The 23,076-nt window shown below is 36.1% G+C and overlaps 1 long non-coding RNA gene across 2 annotated transcripts; it reads right to left on the bottom strand.

Annotated features, from left to right (window-relative positions):
• Window positions 1-938: 938 nt before the first annotated feature.
• Window positions 939-22,771, bottom strand: LOC149074040 (uncharacterized). 2 transcript variants are annotated; one of them, XR_016194425.1, is made up of 4 exons: window positions 22,669-22,771; window positions 12,646-12,753; window positions 9,274-9,378; window positions 939-1,339 (listed from the first exon to the last, which is right to left on the bottom strand). It is a non-coding gene; the product is annotated as an uncharacterized LOC149074040 (long non-coding RNA). The 2 variants fall into 2 exon arrangements; XR_016194426.1 differs by lacking the exon at window positions 22,669-22,771 and adding an exon at window positions 14,908-14,925.
• Window positions 22,772-23,076: the final 305 nt, after the last annotated feature.

The raw sequence follows: 23,076 nt of genomic DNA, 5'->3' as shown, positions 1-23,076 counted from the left end.
TTAATAATGTTCATTTGAATTCATTTTCATTTAATCTCATTTCCTAACTGTTAATTTATTTTCAAAATTTTCGTCATTTTAAACTCGCTTAATTCTTATTTTTGTGCTTTTTTATTATTTACATATATATTTTTTTCGAACCTCCACCACCACTTTATTAAACTCAAAATCTTCCTCACTTTTATACTTACCTGGTCAAGCAAATCCACTACTACAAAAGTAAGATCCTCTCTCTTCCACCAGGACTTCCACCACCACTCTTTCGGTTTCCATTGGAGGCGGTTCTTCCATTTTGGATGTGCAAACGACTGTCTCGGTGCATCTTCACTTTTCGCGAAATCCACAATGTAACTACTTGTGGACCATGACCGCACCCGACTGCTATCTATTAGGACCGTGAAAATATATCGGAATACGTTAACTACATATTTTCAAGTTTTGTTTCCTTAATTTGAATTATGTTCTTATTACAAAATAGAAACAAACTTTTTGTGTTGCTTACTAAATCATTAAAACATCAAGTTGAAATTTAAGTTTACCGCGGAAGTTTAACTGTAGGTTCAAGTTTATACCACGAGGTATAAAAATGGTTAGAAAAATATCGGCTTAGAATAATGGAACAAAATAACTATTTTAGATGTTTTGCGAAAAACGTTTAAACCCTGAATGAGGTGTACATAAAACATTATGCAGCAAGAAACAATTAAGAATAACTTCATTCAGATTTGTGTTAGATTGCCTAGTTTAGTGATGGAACAAGATGGCCGCCTTAGATTTCAGAACAATAGTATAGGAATTTTCAAGTTCAGTGTATTAAAATTCATTTAAGAGGTTATTCCTTTTTTTGCATATGGAAAATATATTTGAGAATTTAAACTGAAATCGATTTAAATTCTTTTTCATAGGCAAAATAATTACACTTGCGCAATAAATATGCATGAAGTTCTTAAAATATATTTTATTTATTGTAAAAGTATTGTAAAAGAAACTACTGTATCTCATTCGCAATGAAACCACGTCAGTCTTCAAAGAATGCAACGCATTCCACCACTTCATTTACAAGCATAAAAATTCCAATTACCATATTCCCAGCTTTAGCCAACATGTAGGAAAATAATGATTTTAATGATAATGTATGCCGGAAATACCCGTATTTTACAGCATGAAGGGAATTTCGAGTCACAGATTCAGGAAAATTCTTATGATTCTTTGTTCTCTAAATCCATCGAATTGGTGAATGCATACAATGATCCTTATTAAACCTCGATTTTCCTGGCATGCCATGAACTTTTAACAGGTGTTTTCTTTGGAGACCTGCTAATTTTTATTGGTGATTCATCTGAAAAGACAAATTTCATCTTGAAATTATACATAGTCCATAACATATGAAGACATTGATCAATAGATACAGAAATATGAATAAGCAAACGGCTATAGCACTTTTGGATAAATTATGAAGGTTCCATTCATATTTTCAGGCAACTTCTTGTACCAGGGATTTCAAAACCTCTTACAAGGTTACTGGTACCTATAAACTGTTGTAACACCATAGGCGTAAACTTATTGAAAATATTGGGGGGGGGGGGCTCAGGCTCTAATGGGACCTCGTTTATACGACGCGTCGTATAAATGCAAAAGCAGTATTGCAAAACGAACATTTTCCAAAAATTACCTCCCCCACCTTTTTTTTACAGAAGTTTCCCAAAAAAAATTGTGGAAAATCTGTCGTTTTGATTCAAAATCTTATGCTTGAGAAGAAATATTATACTATCATAACATTACTGTTGCTAAAGTCTCAAGCAATTTTACGGTATTCATTTCAAGATTTAACAGAAAAAAAAAAGTGTTATTTAAACATTATGTAAAACGCCCTTTATTTGTTTGTTTTGCTTTCTATATCTAAGCAAAAAGTAGATGATGTATTGAGTTCCGTTGTTGAAAGATTTTTCTCTTAAACAAAGTGTACATGTTTGCTATCAGCAAAAGGCTGGAATTAGAGAGGGGGGGGGGGGCGGCAGAGGAAGCAACTGCTCCGGGCGGCAAAATTTAGGGGGGGGGGGTTACAGTTTTAGGTGGGAACAGAGAACACCGTTACAAAATTATCGAATGTGGGGCGACAAAAATCCCAGTTACGGCCCTGGCTATCAGCATACCGTAACCCGTTCAATAATTATTTCAGTACCTGTCAAAAGCCATTGAACACAGGGCCGCAACTAGGGGGAGCAGGCGGGTCACGTGCCCGGGGCACTAGACCCGATGAGGTGCAAATTTCATTCTAAAACCTCTCCAACATTACAAGGGGGCGTCAAAATGTGTGCTTGCCCTGGGTAATCAAGCATCTAGTTGAGGCCCTGATTGAACCAGTCAATCATCTTAAATTTTGACTTTTTCAGTAAAAAATATGCATGAGAAACTACAGCCGATCCCACTTAGTTTTTCCGCATACAACGTTTCTTCATGATGTGTTTTTGAAAACCGTAAAACACTATTTCAGTGACATGTTTTTACCAATTGAAAAATTATGTGATTCGATTGATAGAAAAGGTGTTTTCCAAAGACTTGGGAGTTCGAATCGAAGTGAAAACGTCGATTAATTGAAGTGTATACAGGCAGGGCCCTGGGTAAAGCAGGAATTAAGAGGCTCTTGCGACAAGAGTCAAAGATGTTAATTGGTCAGTGAATGTATGTTGTTCGAATTTCGGGGGCTCAAAGTTATAAAAGCTTCATTTGCCCATGAAGAAATTAGGCCCTGTATACAGGGATAATGTATAGCAACTGAAGCAAAACGTCGTACAAATAAGTAAGGTCTGACATGATTGATTCCGTATACAAAGGGTTCCATTACATTTTCCTAAATACAGTAAAATCTCCACAAATGATCACCTGTACTCAAACACAAATATGCATCAGTGGTTGCCTATATTTGGCGTAAAATTTCTATGGTGGAGCCCCGTACGCTCTCCTCTTATATTCATTTATCGAATTTACTGATTTAATTTATTTTCTTCGAGTGGGTGCGGAGCCCCCGGGAAGTGTACATGGAGCACCGGTTGGGAACCGCTGCTTGAGTGAAAAGTTTCCCAAACTTTTTGTTCCATAGCCCTTCTTTAAAATAAATTTCTTTCATTTCTCCCAACTCAAGCCCACCCATAGGATCCTATACTAAACCCATAGCTTCTATGACCCTTTGGACAAATGCATGGACCCCTTCGCCCAAGGGGTCGATATTTCACACTTTGGAAAGCACAGCTTCAGTGGCCATTCTTGGTTATTATACAACTTAATTTAATGAAAGGTCACGGGAAATTGACCTTTTTATTTTTGATTTTTTTTTGCACTATTTATAAATTTGTTATGATTAGCCCTGTTTGTTGCATTTATATAAATTAACCTCTTTTTAGCATTAATGTGTGTATAAATGTATGTAATTGAAGAATTTTCAGAATAAGTGCAAATTTTCAAGTTGTGCGGAAGATTAAATTTTTGTAATTTTTCAAATTAATATTGCTCATACATAATACAATAAAAGTTCATTATAACAACAGCTCACAACCACGAGAAAAGTTTTCGTTGTAACGTAGTTCTCATTATAAACGAATTTTCACGTTTTGGTCTATAAGGACATAAAGCAGCAATTTTCAATAATTTTATCTACATTGGGACGTCTTTGAGATCATTTCGTTCTAATATTAACAATTGAACGGAACTATAGTCATGTGAAATTGATTTTTGATCTCAAACCAGTTGATTCTCTAAGAGTATAAGACGTTTTCCATAGAATTTCGTATCATCAAAGCGGTTTAGATGACCAACTGAACAATTAAGAGTCTGAACTTATTCATGCATGCTCACTTCCATGGATCAGTCAACATAGTCTATAGAATCGGAAATTCGACATTTTCAAATAGTTTGGTTGCTCAACTCCAAGGACCTTCTAGCTACAATGGCCCATACCCGAAGCCCGGGTGCTTTATTTGCTTGTCATTTCTTTTTTTTCAAGTAAAGAGAAGTAAAATTTCTCAGGAGAAAAATCCACCTATTTTTGACATTATTCATGTTTTGTTACTTGTGTGCACGTGTAGTTTGCTTCTTTTTCGAGCAACTTTTTCTTTCTATTAGTGAGCAGCTACGGTACTAATAACTAGAAATTCCTCAATAAAACACATGTAGAAATCACTTGCATGAGAATGTTTTTGCAAATGAATATGCACTGAGATAAATAGAAAAGATGCATTTAAAAACGCATTTGCGTTTTTTGCTTGGTTATTTGTTCTTTAGCATATATTTTCTCAGTTTTAGTTCATATTTAGCCATTTTTTTTAAGTGGAAAATTCGGGCTCTAATTACAGTCGAATCCAGTTATAACGAAAATACCGTTTTTAAGAATGGTTTTCTAATCCCTCTAATAAGTATACATAGGAACAATGCAAACAATCTGAAATTTCTTTATAATGAAGTGTTTTCTCCGGTTTCTTGGAGTTCGTTATAACAGGATATTCAACTCGATAACAATCATTTCATGTATTGTTACCAAAGTGAATGGGACAAGGGCGTAGCCAGAAATTTCGTTCGGGAGGGGGGACCAAAGTGATAGAACAATAGATTTGGTCATCTTTTTCCCTTTTTTCGGTCATTTTCTCGCATTTCAGATGAGGGGACCAGACCCCCCCAAGTCTTCCTCTTTGCTACGCCCTTGGAATGGGACTACCCCTGAGCAGGAGCATTCCCAAGAAAACCAATCTTGGGGGGGGGGGGGGACACACACTGCATTTCTTCCAGAGAATTTTTGAGTTGCTGCCAATTTTCCAAAAGCATTTAATTAACAAAAGTTTATTTGATTGTTGGGGGCATACACCTTTGCCCTTGAGCCCCATTCTAGTTTGATCACGGTCCAAGTAAAAAAAATTACTTTCATTCTCTCTCTCATTGAAACGAGCACAACTCCGGTCTATCGCCATAGGCAATTTATTCAGATCTAGTCATGCCGTAAATCTGAGTATATCCTCCCAGGATCCACCAGATCTCATGAATCCCGAAATCCCCTGGGCGGGGTCATGAAAATGACTATATACAAAAAATATATTCAGAACAGTATATGCATCTTTATTTATTCCAGGGTTGGACAAACCCCAAGCGCCAGGTCACCATGGTGACTGGAAAATCTGTATTCGCGCCTAAAATTTTATATATGTGATTGCTAAATCAGAATCTAGTTTTGGCTCAAAATTTTCCGATTTCATAATTGTCTTCCAACATGGAAAGAAGCAGAGCCACAACTAGAGAAAGCAGGTGGGTCTGGTGCTCCGGACGCTAGACCAGAATGGGAGTCGAATTCACCCTTTAACTGCTTCTTCTACATGCAAGGGGCGCCAAAATTCTGAATTGCCCCAGGTGACAAAGTATCTAGTTGCGGCCCTGGGAAGGGGTCATCAATTCCCAGAAAGGTTGAAAAAAGATTATTTAAGATACTTTTCTCGTGAAAAAACCATGCTTGGCTCTTATAAAATTTGGTTGGTGCCTAAATTTTTTAATGATTTTTGTCAAGCCCTGTACTTATTTATATTTTATGATAGTGTATATTTCTCTCAAAATCAAATTACATGTCACTTATTTAAGATTTATTTTACTCTCATATATTGAGTCATATATCAGGTTTTAAATTAGAAAAATTTTTTTAGTTGCATAAATTTCTTATTAAAAACTCGATTCAAATATTGTCACTTTTACAAGTACGCAAGCCAAATGGAGTTTAAATTTTTCTTAAATAAATTTTAAATATGATTCAAAAAAATAAAACATATGGTAAGTTTTATTAATTTATTGATATGTCTAACAGAAAAAAAATTATTTTATACTACGCTTTATTGATTTATAAGTATTAGAGGGCTGCAAAATCTAGATTGTTTTTGAAGATTCTGAATAAATTATTAAAGAAAATGCTTAAAATACATGAATTTATCAAAAATGTGTAACTATATTTCATATATTGCTTACTTTTTCTGTTAGGAAACTTTGGAATCACGAGGAAATTGAACTTTTCCGTTTTTTCTTGTAATGCAACATGTTTTACTAACAGAAGGTTATACTGTACGTGCACAACCGAATGTGGTCCACACAAACCATAGAATACTGTGGAACTGTCTATCTCAACATTTGTGGGGGCTTTTTTTCAGGGGAAAAACAAGGAGTTTACTTCAAGTGGCTATAAACACAGCTATTCTTATTTTGCAGAATCACAAACCTCGTCTAGATTTTTCTTCACCACCGTAATTTCTTTATATTCCAATTAGGATCATCTATGTCGGCGTCCTTGTTTCACAGATGGCCATCCATTAAGCACAAAAGCTTTTAAAGCCTTGACCGGCGGCGTCAAGAAGAATGTCGTTTTCGGAAACAGAAGGGGGTCCCCATACGGACGGATGCCTCCAGGTGACATATTCCCCACATAAGCGACACGCTATACACTCCCCGTCCTTCTAATTAGGAAATGGTGCTTGTATTCAGTAAACCTGCATTGAAGCAGCCGAAACTGAACCCTATTGAAATGCTCTTTGTCAGCTACAGAAGGTGCAGCCCCTTGAACATGAAAAAAAAAATACATGGAATAATTCTTCAGTATGTGGGAGTCCATGGCCCTGCTTATAGCTTGCTGAGTGCCACACCCCCCCCCCCCGGGAAACACGCCACTAGATGCCACGGACGGGCTGGTACTAGGGGTGAAAATCATTTTATTGTCGGGGAAGGGGGGAGGGAAGCATCGAAATGCCTCGAGATCGACTGCGATGCCGCAAGATATTTAAAATTTTTAAGTGCTGCAAACGTAAACAGGGTATGTAAAACCCCCTCTTTGCGGTCACCGGCTTGACAAATAGAAATTCGTCCGTAAAAAAGAATTGACCGGGAAAGGAGGAACCCTATTAAAACCTTGAGAATAATTCTTCATTTTGAAATAAACACAATTTTTTGAATAACATAAGTAAGAAATACTACATCCTTTTTAGAAAAATTCTCCAATTTAATTTACAATGGAACATAGAAAAAATTACAGTATTTTCCGATAAATAGAGGTCACATCCTGTAAAATGGCCGGAAAAAAGTTTTTGTGGAAAAATCGCCACTTTTTTTTTTTTACATGTCACAGCTTCGTATAAAAGCCGAAACACACTGTACTGACAAACGTAATTATTAAAAACGTGACTATTCCGAGTCTAGGTGTGGAAAACGTATCCATGCGATTTTTTTTGGGGGGGAGGGGAAGATTGAGCCAGCTGTCCAAAATTAATAAGGGGGCGGGGGTCTCGATCCCACTGGCTTAAAACAAGTTATGACAGGTAATACAAGTTACAACTTAATGCACTTAACATATGACTTAATACAAGTTACGCTTACGACAGGTTCCAAGCACTTCCCTGTGAAAAATCGGGGTCCTCGCGAAAGATCTGGCCAAAAGCCCTGTCCAACAGAGACAGGAACATTTTAGTCGTGGAGGGAGGGAAGAGTATGTAATTTTTTCACCCTTTCCCCACACTAAAAAAAACAATATTTTTCGTTCCCCCCCCCCCCACAAGATTTCCACCTGTGAAAACTGCCTTCTTCCCTAGTTCCGGCCCTGGATACCTAAGTGTTGGAGTACTGGAAACAGCTCTGGGGGGGGGGGGGGGGGTCAAGTGTCTAGGGTGCCAGACCAGAGGGGGGGGGGTTCAAATTTCACCTTTTAACCTCTCTTCAACATTAATTGAAATACCGTATTTAAAATTTCTATATAAGAGTGCTGCTAACGTAGATAGTTTGAGAATCCCTGATTTATAAGGAGGAAATTTCATATTCCTAGTATTAGAATGCAATGGTACCCGGATCAGGGGGCTTTGAAATTTTCCATTCATTTCTTGAATGGAGGATATTTGAGCCCCACCCCCAATAAATTTTGTAAGGCGGTTGAGGCCCCCCCCCCAATAGTTTTCAGAAAAACAATACAGTGCGTCCTTTGTTTCCTGCGTATGTGCTTCATCCCTGTATATACGGGACGGCCAGCAACTTTCAGTGCTCTCTCCCCACCCAATGTTAATTTCTTCATGTCAGTGCCTCTGTTGTGAAGAACTTGTTAATAAGCTTAATCATTGTTCACTTTACCTCCTCCCACTTTTTTTCTTTTTTTGTGTGTATCATGTCCCCATCCCCAAGGGTCACACTCAACAAAAGAAGGAAGAGATGCTCTTGAGTTTACCGACAGTGCAAGCAAGAGAAAGGATCCCCCCCCCCCCCCAAGTTATCTACACTGGTGCCTTCAGGCACCACTCTGGGAGGATGCAATTTAGGATGAATGGATGCTGGGTTGATTCGGAGATAAGACTAATATTGTCACAGAACAAGTGCGTTGAGATTCTGAAGAAAAGTAAAAAAATAAAATTGAGCAGATGGATTTCTACTATTTAGAGAAATTTTTTGTCAAAAAGTTTTTTCTAAGCCAAGTGTGAGAAACATATCCACTCGACTTTTTTTTTTTTTTTGGGGGGGGGGGGGGGGGCCAAGCCGGCTCTTCTAAAATGTTGGGGGGGGGGGGCTCGGGCCCATGGGCCGGATACAAGTTTACGCCTATGTGTAACACTGGTTGGGAATCACAGCCCTATCACATCATATTATTGCTATCAATACCTTGCTTTGAGAGGTACAACTTCATAGTGCTAATAACTGGACAGATTCTATACTCGTACTATAATACCAATGATAATTTAATACTTATAATTAAGCTAGTATGGTTTTAATTTTGTATTTGTGGTCTCGTTCCCTTTGTTTTCTGGAAAACACTGCAGGTGGGCTATTTCTCGTATTGCAACAAAATATAAACTGTTTTTAAAATATTTAGTTAACGCACATGTACCTCTTAAATATTTTTCTAGTGCTTCTGAAAATGAAAAACTAAATTACAAGAAAAACTAAAAATTTTCACTATTGATTTTCAGCTTGATTACTGTTTGCCAGTTATTACAGCATCAACAAATCTGCAATCAGATATGTAAAAAAACCAACTAAAGATTCAATCAGCCGTTGATACGCCTGCGGGACAAAAACTTCACATCAAGATCCATTGCTTCTCCCATAATTATCGATAAAAATTTCATTAGGAAAATAAGACATTGTGATAAATATCATTTTTGTTTGTACAAGAAAGCGAGAACATTGCAGAAAACTAACTATAGATGGATAGAATATTTTATGCTTGCTTTTTGTCAAAATTTCAACCTAAAGGAAAAAAAGATCAATAGTAATACAAACCAGGGTTAAAAACTGGACGCTTACGTCGTCCCCGCAACCTTATAATTTCTTCATCTGGAGAAGGTGGAGTAAGTAAATTGAAATGTGACTGTCGAACTGAGGGACCTAGATATTTATAGAAAAAAAAATAATCATGTGAGAATTTGCGAACAGATACAGTTCTATACCAGGATCCAGCATAACATAATTAGATGTAACATGCTGCTTACACCATAAATTAAACTTTTGTGTTGAAATTTCAATGCAGTGTGGATGAAAATAGACAAAATTAAATGAAAAATTCTCACAGGTACCAATTGTTGATGTCATTTAAAAAGGAAAAATTAAGACCCTTTTCCGGGAGATAACATAATGACATTACCCATATTCAGGGGACTGCAGTATTTTCCCACAATTTCCGCAGCGCCTATTTCTTTTTAAACAAAAATCTTCAATTTTTTCCCATCAAAGCCTATTTGAATATTTCTTCTCCACTGCCATTGAAACTTAAAATATATATCGTAGCTACCAACTTTTGAAAATGAAAATTAGGGTAATTTTCGCGCAAACCTGTATTTTATGCTGAAATCACTCCCTAATAAATACAAAAGATTTTTTAAAATAAAATAGGGATTTTCCATGCATAAAAGTTAAAGCATAGGAAATAACATCTCTACTCAAAAATTAAAGTCAAATAAAATAGGAATTTTACTCACATGGAGGTTAAACCCTTAGGAATAAAATCCCTACGCAGAAAACAAGTGAAATTGGAGGCCAAAACTTCAAAATAGTGATAAAAAAAATTTAAAAAATATTGTGTTCAATCAGAAACGCTGTGAACACACATTCTGCACGAATGACACCAAAATAATTGGAAGATGAAGGGAAAAAAGCGTCAACTTTGGAAAACACTTGACTTTTTGTGATGCTTGATTTTTTTTCATTTCACATGAGTGATGTCGGTCTTTCCATTTAACATGAATGTAAGGTTTTCCCCCATCGGGAAAGAGCATGATGGGATTAGAAAGCGTGGGTGGGGGTGAAAAGCCCTCGAAGAAGAGGAAAGAAGCTTGGTGTGCTTTGGGTTAGAGAGTGGCTCCCGTGGACTCGGGAGGTAATCAAAGGCTCGCTGTAAGCGAGGAGGACATGTATTATGTTATTGTGAGAAATTATGAATAAACCAAATAATAGTTGATAAGGTTTTCACAGCCATCATTTGATGAAAATTGTTCAAATTGTAAGTAAAGAGATTGAGCACTTAAAATCAATTTTCTGCTCTAATGGGTACACAAAAGATGACATCGGAAAAGCCTTACGTCCTATCAAGGAATCACCAGATCACCAGTGAAAAATGAGGAGTCGCAACCAATTGGAAAAGCTGTGCTGCTTTTTATCCCCGGAGTGACGGCAAGAATCAGCAAGGTTATGAAAAAACATCATATAAAGACCATTTTCAAACCAACCAGAAAAATATGTGAAATGCTGCGATCAGCAAAAGACCACTGTGACCCTCTATCAACACCGGGATCTACAGAATACCGTGCACCTGTGGCCAGGTATATATTGGAACCACAAAAAGATCTGTGGCCACGAGAATAAAAGAGCACAAACGATGCTGCAGAATGGGCCAAACAGAAGGGTCGGCGGTGGCGGAGCATACGCTCAACGACAACCACAGTGTATAGTTCAGCAAAACACAGGCAATAGCTAATGTTGACCACTTCTTTCCACTCATCTACAGAGAGGCTATTGAAATATACAAGCACAAAAACAGCTATAATAGAAGAGAAGAAACTTTGAAATTGAGCAGATCCTGGACACCAGCTCTCAGAAGAACAAGAACCTTCCCCTTCAAGATCGAGCAAAAGAATGATGACAGCAGCCAATCAGATAACTCCACATATTTCGGCCAATCAGGTTCTCCCAGCAAAAGAACTGTTTTCAATTTGCTGCCAGCCATAGGATCAACTGACCAACAGCAAAACAATAGTGTATGTCAAGCCACTCGTGTACGTAAATATAACCTGAGACTCGATAAAACTGGATCAGTCAAGTTTTCTGAATTCTCCTGATGATGCCAACCACTAGTGTTGGGGAAACGTAGAGAACTAACTCAAACGGACGACAGTCTTTGAACCCAAACAATTTTCATCAAACCAAATAATATATATAAAAACGGCAGTTATTATGATTGTGGCAATCAGTCATTAAAAACGAACCCTACAATGAATGATGTCAGTCTTTCCATTTCACATGAGTGATGTCAATCTTTCCATTTCACATGAGTGATGTCAATCTTTCCATTTCACATGAGTGATGTCAGTCTTTCCATGACCGATGTTTATGTCCGTAGCACAACTTGTACAAAAGGAAAAGTCATCCTTTTCTGGAACATTTGATGAAAGGAAATTCATCGGGGAATAAGTATTTTGAAAATTAATTAAATGTTTTTGCTTATCAGTATTCACATTTTGTTATAGCACGTATGTAATTTCAACAAAAGAAATTTTTACCACATGCGCGTCACTATAATCTTCAATTATTATCCAGAACTATTATCTGCTAAGCTATTTCCCTGCACGATAAGACAAACAACTTTCTTGTTACCACCAGAGGGTTTGTAAAACTTCCTTAAAAAAGGAATTTCCCCATTTACGACTTGTGATGTCATTTCGAAAGGGGGAAAAAACCGAGGCAAAAGACTTCATGCCACACAAGAAAATCCTTAGATTGCTTTCAGAAGTGGGGATTGTTTTAGTGAAATAGGGAATTTTTAGGGACAATTAGAGATTTTTTTTGTGATTTTCGTAAAAATTTGGGAGATTTAAGAACTTTTCGGTAGGTCGGGGAATGAAGGTAAAATTTGGGAGACTTGGCAGCTATGATATATTATTTTACCAACTTATAAATTATAATTATGAATATAAATATATCTCACTCATAATTATTATAATTTATATCTCATACATTCATCATATTAAACATTTTTTTCCCCATAGAATTCATTTTGATCAACTGTTTACTAATCAGCAGTAGAGCTTCAATTCTTGCTATCAGCTATTTCAGCAACAATCGGTAAATTTGTTTATTTTTGACTAATCATTTGATGACAATTGATTTCCTGTATTTGAAATCCCAACGTCCAGCATTTTTTTTTTTTTTTTCCGAGGAGACATGTGCATCCCTAGGCTGACCAAGGACTGAGGGATTTTTACAAAGCATAATTTGAGGATGTTTCTATAAAGATACAAAAAAATCAGAAGAATCTGGTTTCCGATCAGTAAACTTCAATAACGCCACAAAATCAGAAGCATTAACACCTATGTCATTTTCGAGTTAATCTACCAAGATTAAACAGGATTAAAAAAAAACAGCCAAAGAAAACAAAATTACCAGTGCAAACCCTAGGGTGCATAGTACTTGGTGTTCCTGGATCATTCAGTTCATGCAAGATATTGCGGCGACCAGCAGAACCCGCCATCACTCAGAAATTTGGATACCCTTGAAAATGAAAACATAATTGTTAAAGAAATACAATTCAAACATTTATTTAATGGATTTATTAACCCTAGAATACTAACTCTGCATCTCAGAAACGTAAACATATAGGCAGTTAATATGAAGTCAGGGGTGGGAAGTGACAAAGTCCATTGCAGAGCAGCAAAATATAGGATTCGGAGCAGATATTTATAAATTGGATCAGCGAAATTAAGAATATTTTCGTTAACCTTCACCCCTTTTCAAAATAAAACAACTGCAATGTCTTTTGTTATGAACCATCTTTTCATCAGCTTGTTCTTTGTTTTTCAGGCTTTTGACACTTTGTTTGAAAGAGCGGCTGTCATAAAATTTGTCGCACCAGTCTATTTAAGATGATTTTTGCTTACAGAGGGCACTATTTGCTGTCTTGAACAGCAGCACTTCAAATGAGCTAAAATTTTTGTATAAGTTAAGTTTTTTATACTCGGAAAGAAACTGTTGCAAAATGGGAGAGAATTTCGGAAGAATCAACACTATGTTTGGCGATTTAACACTCGTTATTCAGACACTGCTGAATAACGAGCATTAAATCGACAAAGTTTCTAAATTAACATTCGTAATTCAATGACATATACAAATACAACGCCACAACAGCCAAACTGCCCAACAAGTTGGCTGACTTAAGAACATCATGGATCCCCGAGCCATTTTTTAGAGGCCCTACCTACTACTGCTACACCATACATACACCCCCACCCCCGCGGAACCGGTACATGCGGGAATGTGCGTGTACGTGTAGTGAAACCTGACGTGAAGTTTTTTGTTTCTCTGTAATGCTTGTTATGTGTAGTGCTGCCATCTGCCATAGTTTGAAAAACTGGTGGCAGTAGGTAGGGCCTCCAAAAAATGGCTCGGGGATCCATGATGTTCTCAAGTCAGCCAACTCGTTGGGCAGTTTGCCTGTTGTAGCGTTGTATTTGTATATGTCATTGAATTACGGCGGACATCAGCGGACATGTGCCTTTTACTCCTGGAATGAAAATTTTTTTCACGAAACATTGGGATTTGACGCAATGACGATCAGCTACAGTAATTTCTGCTGCTTCCAGTGGCGACTTTTTTTTAAAGCGGACACTGGCTCTCATTTGCGCTTTAAAGCTGAGAGACATTGCAAACCATCTTCAGTTCCACGATGCAAAGCCAGATGAGGGGCAGATAGTACAATAGTTATTCTACTGTACTTAAGTACAGAGAAGAAAACATGCTCTTCTCGGAAAGAATAGTTTTGTGACTAGCAGGAACAAAAAAATTTTTGATGTTCTTTCCGAAATTCCGGGTATACTGAAGCAAAATTTGCTATTTGACACAGAAACCCCCCCCCCCCCTCGCAATGCAAATTCAACCAAATACTTCCATTGCAGAAGTCAACCAAACTTCTTGAAATTTTGACACATTTTTTTTGAATTGCACTCTTTTAAAAGCAATATTTTCAATGTATTTTCTGCTCTTTTTTCCAAGATTAATTTCATTTTTTAGTGGGTCTTTGGGTTACACTTGCCTCCCTGAGTGTGGGGGTTAGGAGCCCAAGGCCAGTGGCTTCAGAACCAGGGTTGTCAAATTTGCTCCCCAGGTAGATACCCATTCCCCCCCGGCTGGCTGGGTTTTTAGCCTAAAAAACCCGGTTTTTTTGGGGGGAAAAATGTGGGTTTTTTTTTTTTTTTAGGGAATATTGTTTGTTTTCGAAGAAAATGTGTTACTTTCAGGTTAAAATTTTAGTTTGAGCTTAGTTTATGTACTCCAAAAATTGCTGCATAGTGCAGTGTTTAGAATATGTATATTTTGAAATATTTTTTAATGATTTTTTAGGAACAAAAATGTGATAAATTTCTTGGAATCACAAACACCCTTTTTTATAATTCTTCTATTTTATGTAAGCATTTAGGTACGAGATCCACATATTAAAATATTTTACAAGAAATCACAAACAGAAAATTGTAACCATGGACCTTCGTTTAAAAAATATACCTGATATATGTGATAAGCATACCTACAGAAATTTATTTATAATACACAATAATTTTTCACACACACAAATCTTTGTATAAATAAATTGAAGCATCTGTGAAGAAGCGAACCAATGTATGTAAACTGAATTTTCATTCAAAAAATATTTACATGTTTTTGCATTACTTTTTATACAGGTACATCAGACTTTCATAACTGAAATATCAAGAGACAAAAATAACATTATTTTATAATGAAAAGAAAATAACTGAGATTCTTGAATTGAACATTGGCAACGAACATCTTCAATTGAAACAGAACAAAAAGTATAGTTTTTCTTATGTGAAAATAACACCTAAGCAGAAAACAAGCCTTAGCTTGATTTTTCAAGATGCTGGTAATATAAGCCCGACCCAGAAAATTTGCCTGTTAAAATCGTCAGCCAGATGAAGGCATTCTGTAGGTCTGTTGCTATACATGACAGGTTTCTTGTATAAAGTGAAATTAATATATAATAATGTTATTGACATTTATGTTTAATGATAATTCAAGTTATTCTGTGGTTTTAAGTTCCCAAAAATAGCTAATTTGGACAAGTGGAAAACACCTCCAGAGTAATGAATCCTCAGAATGACTTATCTCCTCCTCTTAGCCAGATCATTTTTTAATTATCACTGCTCCTTTAAAAATATTTCAGAATTTAATTTAATGAAGTATGGATATTCTTTAACAGTGAGGAATTTAAGAAAGAGAAACATGAGACTTTAGCTCCTGAAAGTTTTGGTTCAATTATAAAAAAAAAACTGGTTCTGGTTATATAGCTGAAAGGTTTTATTTGACTTATCAGGACACTTTTGGTTACATTTTCTGTGGGGTCTGAAAAATTTGAAAAAAAAAAATTCAGGCACCATTCTGATTTCTCAGAATTTTCAATATCTCCAAATTCATTTATTTTACCACAAACAATTTTCTTGCTGCAGTTCTGCATACAACTCAAGGTTCAGATAATTACACTGAAGTGGGTGTGTTTGTGTGAACAATTATTCCCTTACTTATAATCATGGTCAATTTCATTGATCAAATACATAGTTTAACATTCACCAAAAATGTATACTTAGACATAATATAAGAGATGTACACATAAAGGATGTGCATTAGGGTGGGTCAAAAAAAAAATATTTTATTTGGAAATTGCTATAATGCAGAAAAGTAGCCTCCTTTAATAAAAATAAAAATGACGAAAAAAATTTTTTAAATTGATTATCGATATCTTCCGGTCATGCATCGTACTTGAAGTTTATGAAAATTGACAAAATTGAACATTTCATAAATTTTTTTCATATTACTTAAAATTTGATGATCGATGTGCAAAAGTTTCTTATGCTTATTTTATGGTTCAATAAAGTAAAATAAATTAAAACATCACTGATATTGCAATGTTTATCGGTTGCACAATGTGTTCGAAAAACTGGTATTGACCAAATTTTTTCAAGTTTCATCGTACAGCTCTTTGCATGCTTTGTAAGAACAAAATGACCCACAATTTACCATGAAGAAGTGGCTGCACATTGAGTTTCACCTACTCTATCCAATCAACCATTCAAAGTTATGAGAGTGTATGTACTTTACACTATAGTTACCAAAATTGACTAGGATTTACTGGTTTACAGTTTCTTCTATTGTTTCTTTTCCAAGTGTTCACGTTTAAAGTCTAAGTTTTGCACAATGAAACTTGCAAAAATTTAGTCCGTTCCAGTTTTTCGAACACATTGCGCGACCGATAAACATTGAAATAGCAATGATGTTTTAATTTATTTTACTTTATTGAACCATAAAATAAGCATGACAAACTTTTGCATGTCGATCGTAAAATTTTAAGTAATTAAAAAATTAAAAAAATGTTCAATTTTCATAATCTTTAAGTACTATGCGCGACCGGAAGATATCAACTAATCTTAAATTTTTTTAAAATGTTTTTCTTATTAAAAGAGGCAACTTTTCCGCACTATAGCAATTTGAAATTGAAACTTCATTTTCAACCCACCCTGTTGTACATACATGTTTAAGTTACATATTTTGAAGTTATGGAAAAAGAAAATTCAATTTTCCTCCCATTTTGCCCAAAAATCCCGCCTGGGCTGTAAGTGAACAATTATTCTCTTATTTTATTATTCCCAATTTTATTCATCAAATACATAGTTTAAAATGCACTAAAAATATATATTTCGGCATAAGGTAAGATGTACACATGTTTAAATTAGATATTTTGTGGTTGTGGAGAAAGAAAATGCAATTTTCCCCATTTTGCCCAAAAAAACCTGGGTTTTTTTTTTTTAGAAAAACCCGGGTATTTTACAACCCTGTTCAGAACTGAGTGTGCTCGAGCATCCCCAAAAAGATTCAGAAACAAAAATTTTGTCTGTAAAGGCTCAAGACAAGCACCCACTGATATATTGAGATACCTTCGCATATATGAATTGACCGAAAGAAAACCTGAGGAGTGACAGGGCCTACTAAAATTGCTTCCCCCCTAGTTCTGGCCCTGGACAGTGGCGTCGAGGCCAGGTGTGCTCCAGCACCCACAGTAATCTATGGCATGGGTCTGTGCACCCTGAACTGATTCAAAAGCCAAAATTTCCCATATAAAGATCAAGACAAGCACCTACCAGTTCCAAACACTGATGCCCCTGCCCAAGGCTAATTGTGCTTTAATGTAATTCATAAATTGATCATTTATAAATGAAAGTATTAACAAAAAGAGGGTAAACTCATTTGAATAAAAAAATCCCACATTTATATTATTTTGATATACAAAGCTTTACCAACCTCGATATGCAATGTTAATCAACGACTTTTGGTATAGAAAAATGCAATACAGCTATCTCTCACTTATACCTTTCTCTAGGTTCTAAAACGATTTTCTGCACCCCTGGCAGGGTTGGTAAAAAAACCAAAATCCGGGTTTTCTTGGTTTAAATCAGGCTTTTTTGGTTTAAATCTGTTTTGTTTTAAATAGTATTAACATTAAAAACAATGAAATTTCTGAAAAATCACTCAAACTAATATTTAACTAAAATAAAATGGTTATTAATGTAATTAACACTATTCCCATACTAATTAATCAATAAATATTTATTACATTTTAACAAAAACCAACTTTTGCAATTTAATTATTTTTTGCTTAACTCAATGGATTACTGTGTTTGAATATTCTTTCAATGTTCTTATTAATCATATAGTATATAAAGGTTTTTCTCCAGTTACTTTCAGTATGCTTAATTAGGAAGCTATTTTGCAAAAGATAGTTGGTTTCAAATTGAGTTGGCTATTCCTTTGGGGAAAAACTTCATTAAACTTCAGATGCATGTATTACCAGTTTGGAAGGTAGATGCCGGGCTGCAACTGGAAGGGTGGAGGGACAGGCGGGTCTGGTATCCAGGGCTCTGGACTGGGGGGCACCAAATTCACCCTATAAACTGCTTCTACATTACATGGGTGTGCCAAAATGTGTGCTTGCCTCGTTTGAGAGAGTATCTAGTTGTGGCACTAGATAGATGGTACCCCCTACTGAACACAAAACATGTCAAATGCTGGGCACACACACATAAGCACACAGTCAAGTTTCTCTAACACAAATCTGACATAGCTCTAATATTCAGGTATAAAAATATGTGGCAGTTAAATGGCGACAGATCAGAGTGGTGGACCATCAGCATGGCCCCTAGGCTGGGATCTTTTATGGGCCCCCGACCAGACTTTCACGGGGCCCCTTTATGATGAATTTATAGCGTGAAAAAAAAAAATGATTAAAATCCTCTCGGGCCCAGGGCTGGAGCCTTGTCAGCCCACCTCTTGTGGGGGCCATGACCATCAGGGAGGGAAAAAAATCATTTTACCAGAAAAACCAAAGTATGAATAGAGGAATCAGAAGATAAGTGTGAGAGAGAATCAAATTTAAAGTAAATTTGATTCTCTCTCACACTTATCTAAACTTTACTTTAAATTTGATCAGAAGATATTGAAAACGCTAAGATTTTTGCAGAGAAATGAATAGAGATGTAAAATTCTCGAGAATAATCTTTCGGAGTATATTCTTGACAATATTCTCATCAAGGATAATATTCGAGAATCTGGTAGGACTATTATAAGAATATTCTCAAGTTATTTATGTATAAGTTCTTGATGAAAATATTCTCCTGTTATTTATAATAGTTACATATAATATCCTTGAGAATATTCTCTGGAAGGACTACTTTCATAAATTACTGGGAAATATTCTTATAGAAAATAATTATTATGAAGTTATTAATAATAAAATCCTACCAGAGAATATTCTCGATTAGAATATTCTTCAGTTACAGACATCTTTCCAGAGAGTTAATATATGTAATAGCATGTATTATAATAATCTCGATAAATAACTTAATTCTTTTAAAGAAATGCGAGTGATACAGAATTTAAATGTGTGCATTGAAGAAAACAGTTCTGTATCTTAGAATGGTGATTGCATAAGAATAGTTTCCTTTATCAATTCGATTTTGGTTTAATTTCTTTTGTTATGAACTTATTTCTGAAAATTTATTTAAAACCTTAAAATTATTTTAAAACTAATCTAAAGGTCTCTAAAATATTTATAACAAAACTTTTAAAACCTCTCATGACCTGGGGAATATTGTGAGAATATTCTCGAACTAAAGTTGCCATTGGGGGTAATTATATCAAAAATTTTGTTGTAAATGTTTCACAGGCAATGAAAACTGATTTATATTTCACAATACAAACATTAGTATAAAATTAAAATTATTTAAAAGAAAAATAAATATTCTCGATTATTCTACAATTTACACATCCAGGAGAATATTCTCGTTTTCGGAGAATATTCTCACCTTGCATCTCTATAAATGGAAATCAATCAGAACGGAATTAATAAATCAATCTATTAATAAATATGTGCCTCTAAATTTTAACTACAGTGGATCCTGCTTATAACGTTTTTTTCAAAAAACCATCATAAAAAACTTAAATAGGAAAACACTTTAAAAGGGGAAATCTAAATGAGAACTTATTGTTGGGACCACGAAAATAAATTGTACTAAGTGGAAAAACGTTCTAAATGAAAAAAAACGTGATAATCGGGACCAACTGCATATTTTTTTTAGATTTATAATACATGTGAGGAATTCCATACGTAAAATTACGAGTGCTACTGTGCTTCTTTACAAGCTTCCCCTACTAGTAGACAATGAAAGTAAATGAACTTTTGGATAGAACATGTTTGGATAGAATGAATTACTTTTGATTCAGATACTTCTACCGAGAACATGACCCATCGCTTAGTCTCAACAAAGAAATATAAGCAGGTGATCAAAGACCTGGGGCATGCTGGAAGAAAATTCATTACCATACCCAGTGGCGGATCATGATTTTGGGAGGCCCCAGGCACAACCTGATCTGGAGGCCCCCCTATCAGGGGCGGATTAAAGGTAGGGGCTGTCATCCCATTAATAAAGAAAAATGCCACAGTATAACATTGTGGCCCGCGTACTTTATAAAATGTTTCAATATGGCCTGCTATGCCTCAAAGGTTGAAGACCCCTGCAGTAGACTCTCGCTAATCCGGTACGTATTAGACCACGGTGTGCCAGATTTTACCGAAATTGCTGGATTAACTTTGAAGAAACCCATTGGAATAATATATGAAATTTGTGCAAAGACATAGTCAGGACTTGATCAGCAATTAAGAAATATTAGAACGTGTTAAGGGGTTAGGGCATCAGGAGAAAAGTGACACCACACCACCTAAATATCCTGGACTACTGGACGTGCTGGATTAGAGCATGACCGAATTCTCGAGAGACTACTGTAGTTGAATTGAAAGCTCAAATGAAAATTTATCAGATAATTTATATATTTTTAGTTTTGCTTACCGCTATTTTTGGAGATTCTGCAATCTAAATCCTAAAGGAAATCTTGAGGATCGGCATGAAAATTTTTTTCATTACAATAACACACATTACAATTACAATAACAATAAACACTTTTCGGTCTGACACAAAGATGTTGTCTACCCAAGCCTCCTTGACCAATCCAAAAATGTAGCTCCTTTTTTTAGAAAGAAGGAAAAGAAACCCCCTTGATTTTTTTCAGCCGGGGAGGGAGTGTTAAAAGAGAAACAGAAAAATCACGTGATTCAGAATGCATGTCATTCAGCATTCATTTCAAATCCCACTTTTTTTTTGTCACATGTCGTATGGTTCCAGTCATAGATTGCAAATGTATATGTTGTTTGAACCAGCTTATAGTATTTCATTCAAACAAGTGGGAGACAAAATCACAATAAGAGCTCTACTACATTCATTTTAATTAGTACGAGTGTCTCTTCCTGTCGATGTCGCCGCTTGCCGATAGCCATCTTGCCATTCATTATACTGTATACAATAGCTTACACCAAAGCTGTCGTATTATCGGCGCCCATAAAAGCATTTAATACTGTGGAATGAGACATCTGTTTATGCCTTCACTCCAATTTTCATTTCGGACAGACATTAGGACCTGCTGTTCTCACCCCTCCTCCTGCTTGTGCCCTTAGGGAAATACTGTTTGAAAATGACCCTCCCTGAATGATCGCTTTACAATGTCTCTTCTTTCTTTGTTGGGGAAGAACTGGCCCTTGAGAGCTGCGTCTTGTAAATTGTTCTTTTCTTTCAGTTCCCGTTTTTCTTCTCTTTATACGTACAGTATACATATAAAAAAAAATTGCGGTTAAAAAAAAAAAAAAGGGAGAGCAGATACTGTACTTAGTTCAAGAGATTTGTTGATGCGCATGTAAATTCATATGTAGGATGAAGCACACAACTATTTGGAGGCCCCCCGCTCTGCCGAGGCGCCTGTGCGGTAATCCGCCACTGACCATACCAGTGAATTATGAGATAATTTTATTCAAGATAAATTTTTTTTGAGTGACCCACTTTCATTCAAAAAGGACCCAGATTTTTCGAATAACCTGGGTCCCAAGATCCAGGTAAATTAGTACAGTGGCATCTCTGCTGACTACTTCGTCCCTCACAATAGAGTCTTTTTTTCATCAGTTTCCATGCTGGCACATGCTCAAAGTCACTCCATCGTCCTCACTTTCTAGGTCACTTTGATCAATCACATGACTGGCCAGTCTCTGGGTCACTCACGGACCTTGTTCCTCACTCTCTAGCACATACGGATTTATGGTGTTACCGACCACTCATTCCTCAAAAGCGCCGCCCAGGGGAGGGTCATAGGCTCGTATCTAGGCTGCGGCCTCAAGACGAGTGGGGGCCCACAAAAACTTTTAGTCGTTTTATACAACACATTTAAGGAGAGCCCTTCCTCCCCCAAGAAACAGTCTGCTGCGGGCCCCGAGGGCTATAGCCAGCTAAGCCTCCCCCCCCCCCCTGTATATATGCCACTGTCTAAAAAATTTCAAATTTGTTCCATGTAAATGCACATTATTTACGAGATGCATTGATTCAGGAAAATGAATCTTGATTTATAATATGCTGTGCGGCTTATTAAAATTTCTAAATACTACATCTAAAAACAATGCATACCAGCGTTACATTTGTATTAAATATGCAGGGGCGTCTTAAGAGCATCATAGGGGGGGGGCCCTGGCCAAGTGATTTTTCCCAAGACCCTACCTGGCAAATTCTTGAAAATATGAACCGATTCTCACTTATGAGGCGCCCCATGCGTTAAGACTGCACTGTAAATATGCACGGATTTGAATCATTAATTGAATAGAATTCTCGCAAAATTTCATAACAGCAAGGCTTTCTTGGGTGACTTCCGGCAAGGGAGAGTTTAAGGTATTATAATTATAATAAATCGAGTCCATGCGGATTTAAATTATAATTTCAAATAGGATTATAATTAAATAATTAAAAGGCTTTAACGCACCCAAAGAAATGGAACTTCGGTCCAACGTTGAAATGACGCCTGGCTTTTCCCGCTCAAAACCAGATGGAAAATGCGATTTTCTTCCCTCTCTCTTGATTGTGACATGCGCGATGATAACGATAAAGATCAGGGGGTGCTGTAAAACCGGTTTTCTAGCTACTCTTTTCGAAAAATCAAGTGACGTCACCCGATTCCTCACGCGACCGTCTCCCGTTGGAACACTGAGTAAAATTACTGTTTTTTGATAATTTTTTTTGCATAGTTCTAATTCACAAAACTCTAGCATTTTTTCAGAATAGATGCCACAAATACCGCTAATTATCAAAATATATATATTTTTTTAATTTATTTGAAAGTTTTTTTATTTTTGACAGATTTTTTTTTTCGACCCATGTATGCAATGTTAAA

This window comes from Pholcus phalangioides, unplaced genomic scaffold (genome assembly GCF_987345545.1).
Source record: "Pholcus phalangioides strain wild (caught in Gottingen) unplaced genomic scaffold, Ppha-v1.0 ptg000017l_1, whole genome shotgun sequence".
NCBI lineage: Eukaryota > Metazoa > Arthropoda > Arachnida > Araneae > Pholcidae > Pholcus > Pholcus phalangioides.
This window is presented reverse-complemented; position numbering and strand designations above follow the sequence as displayed.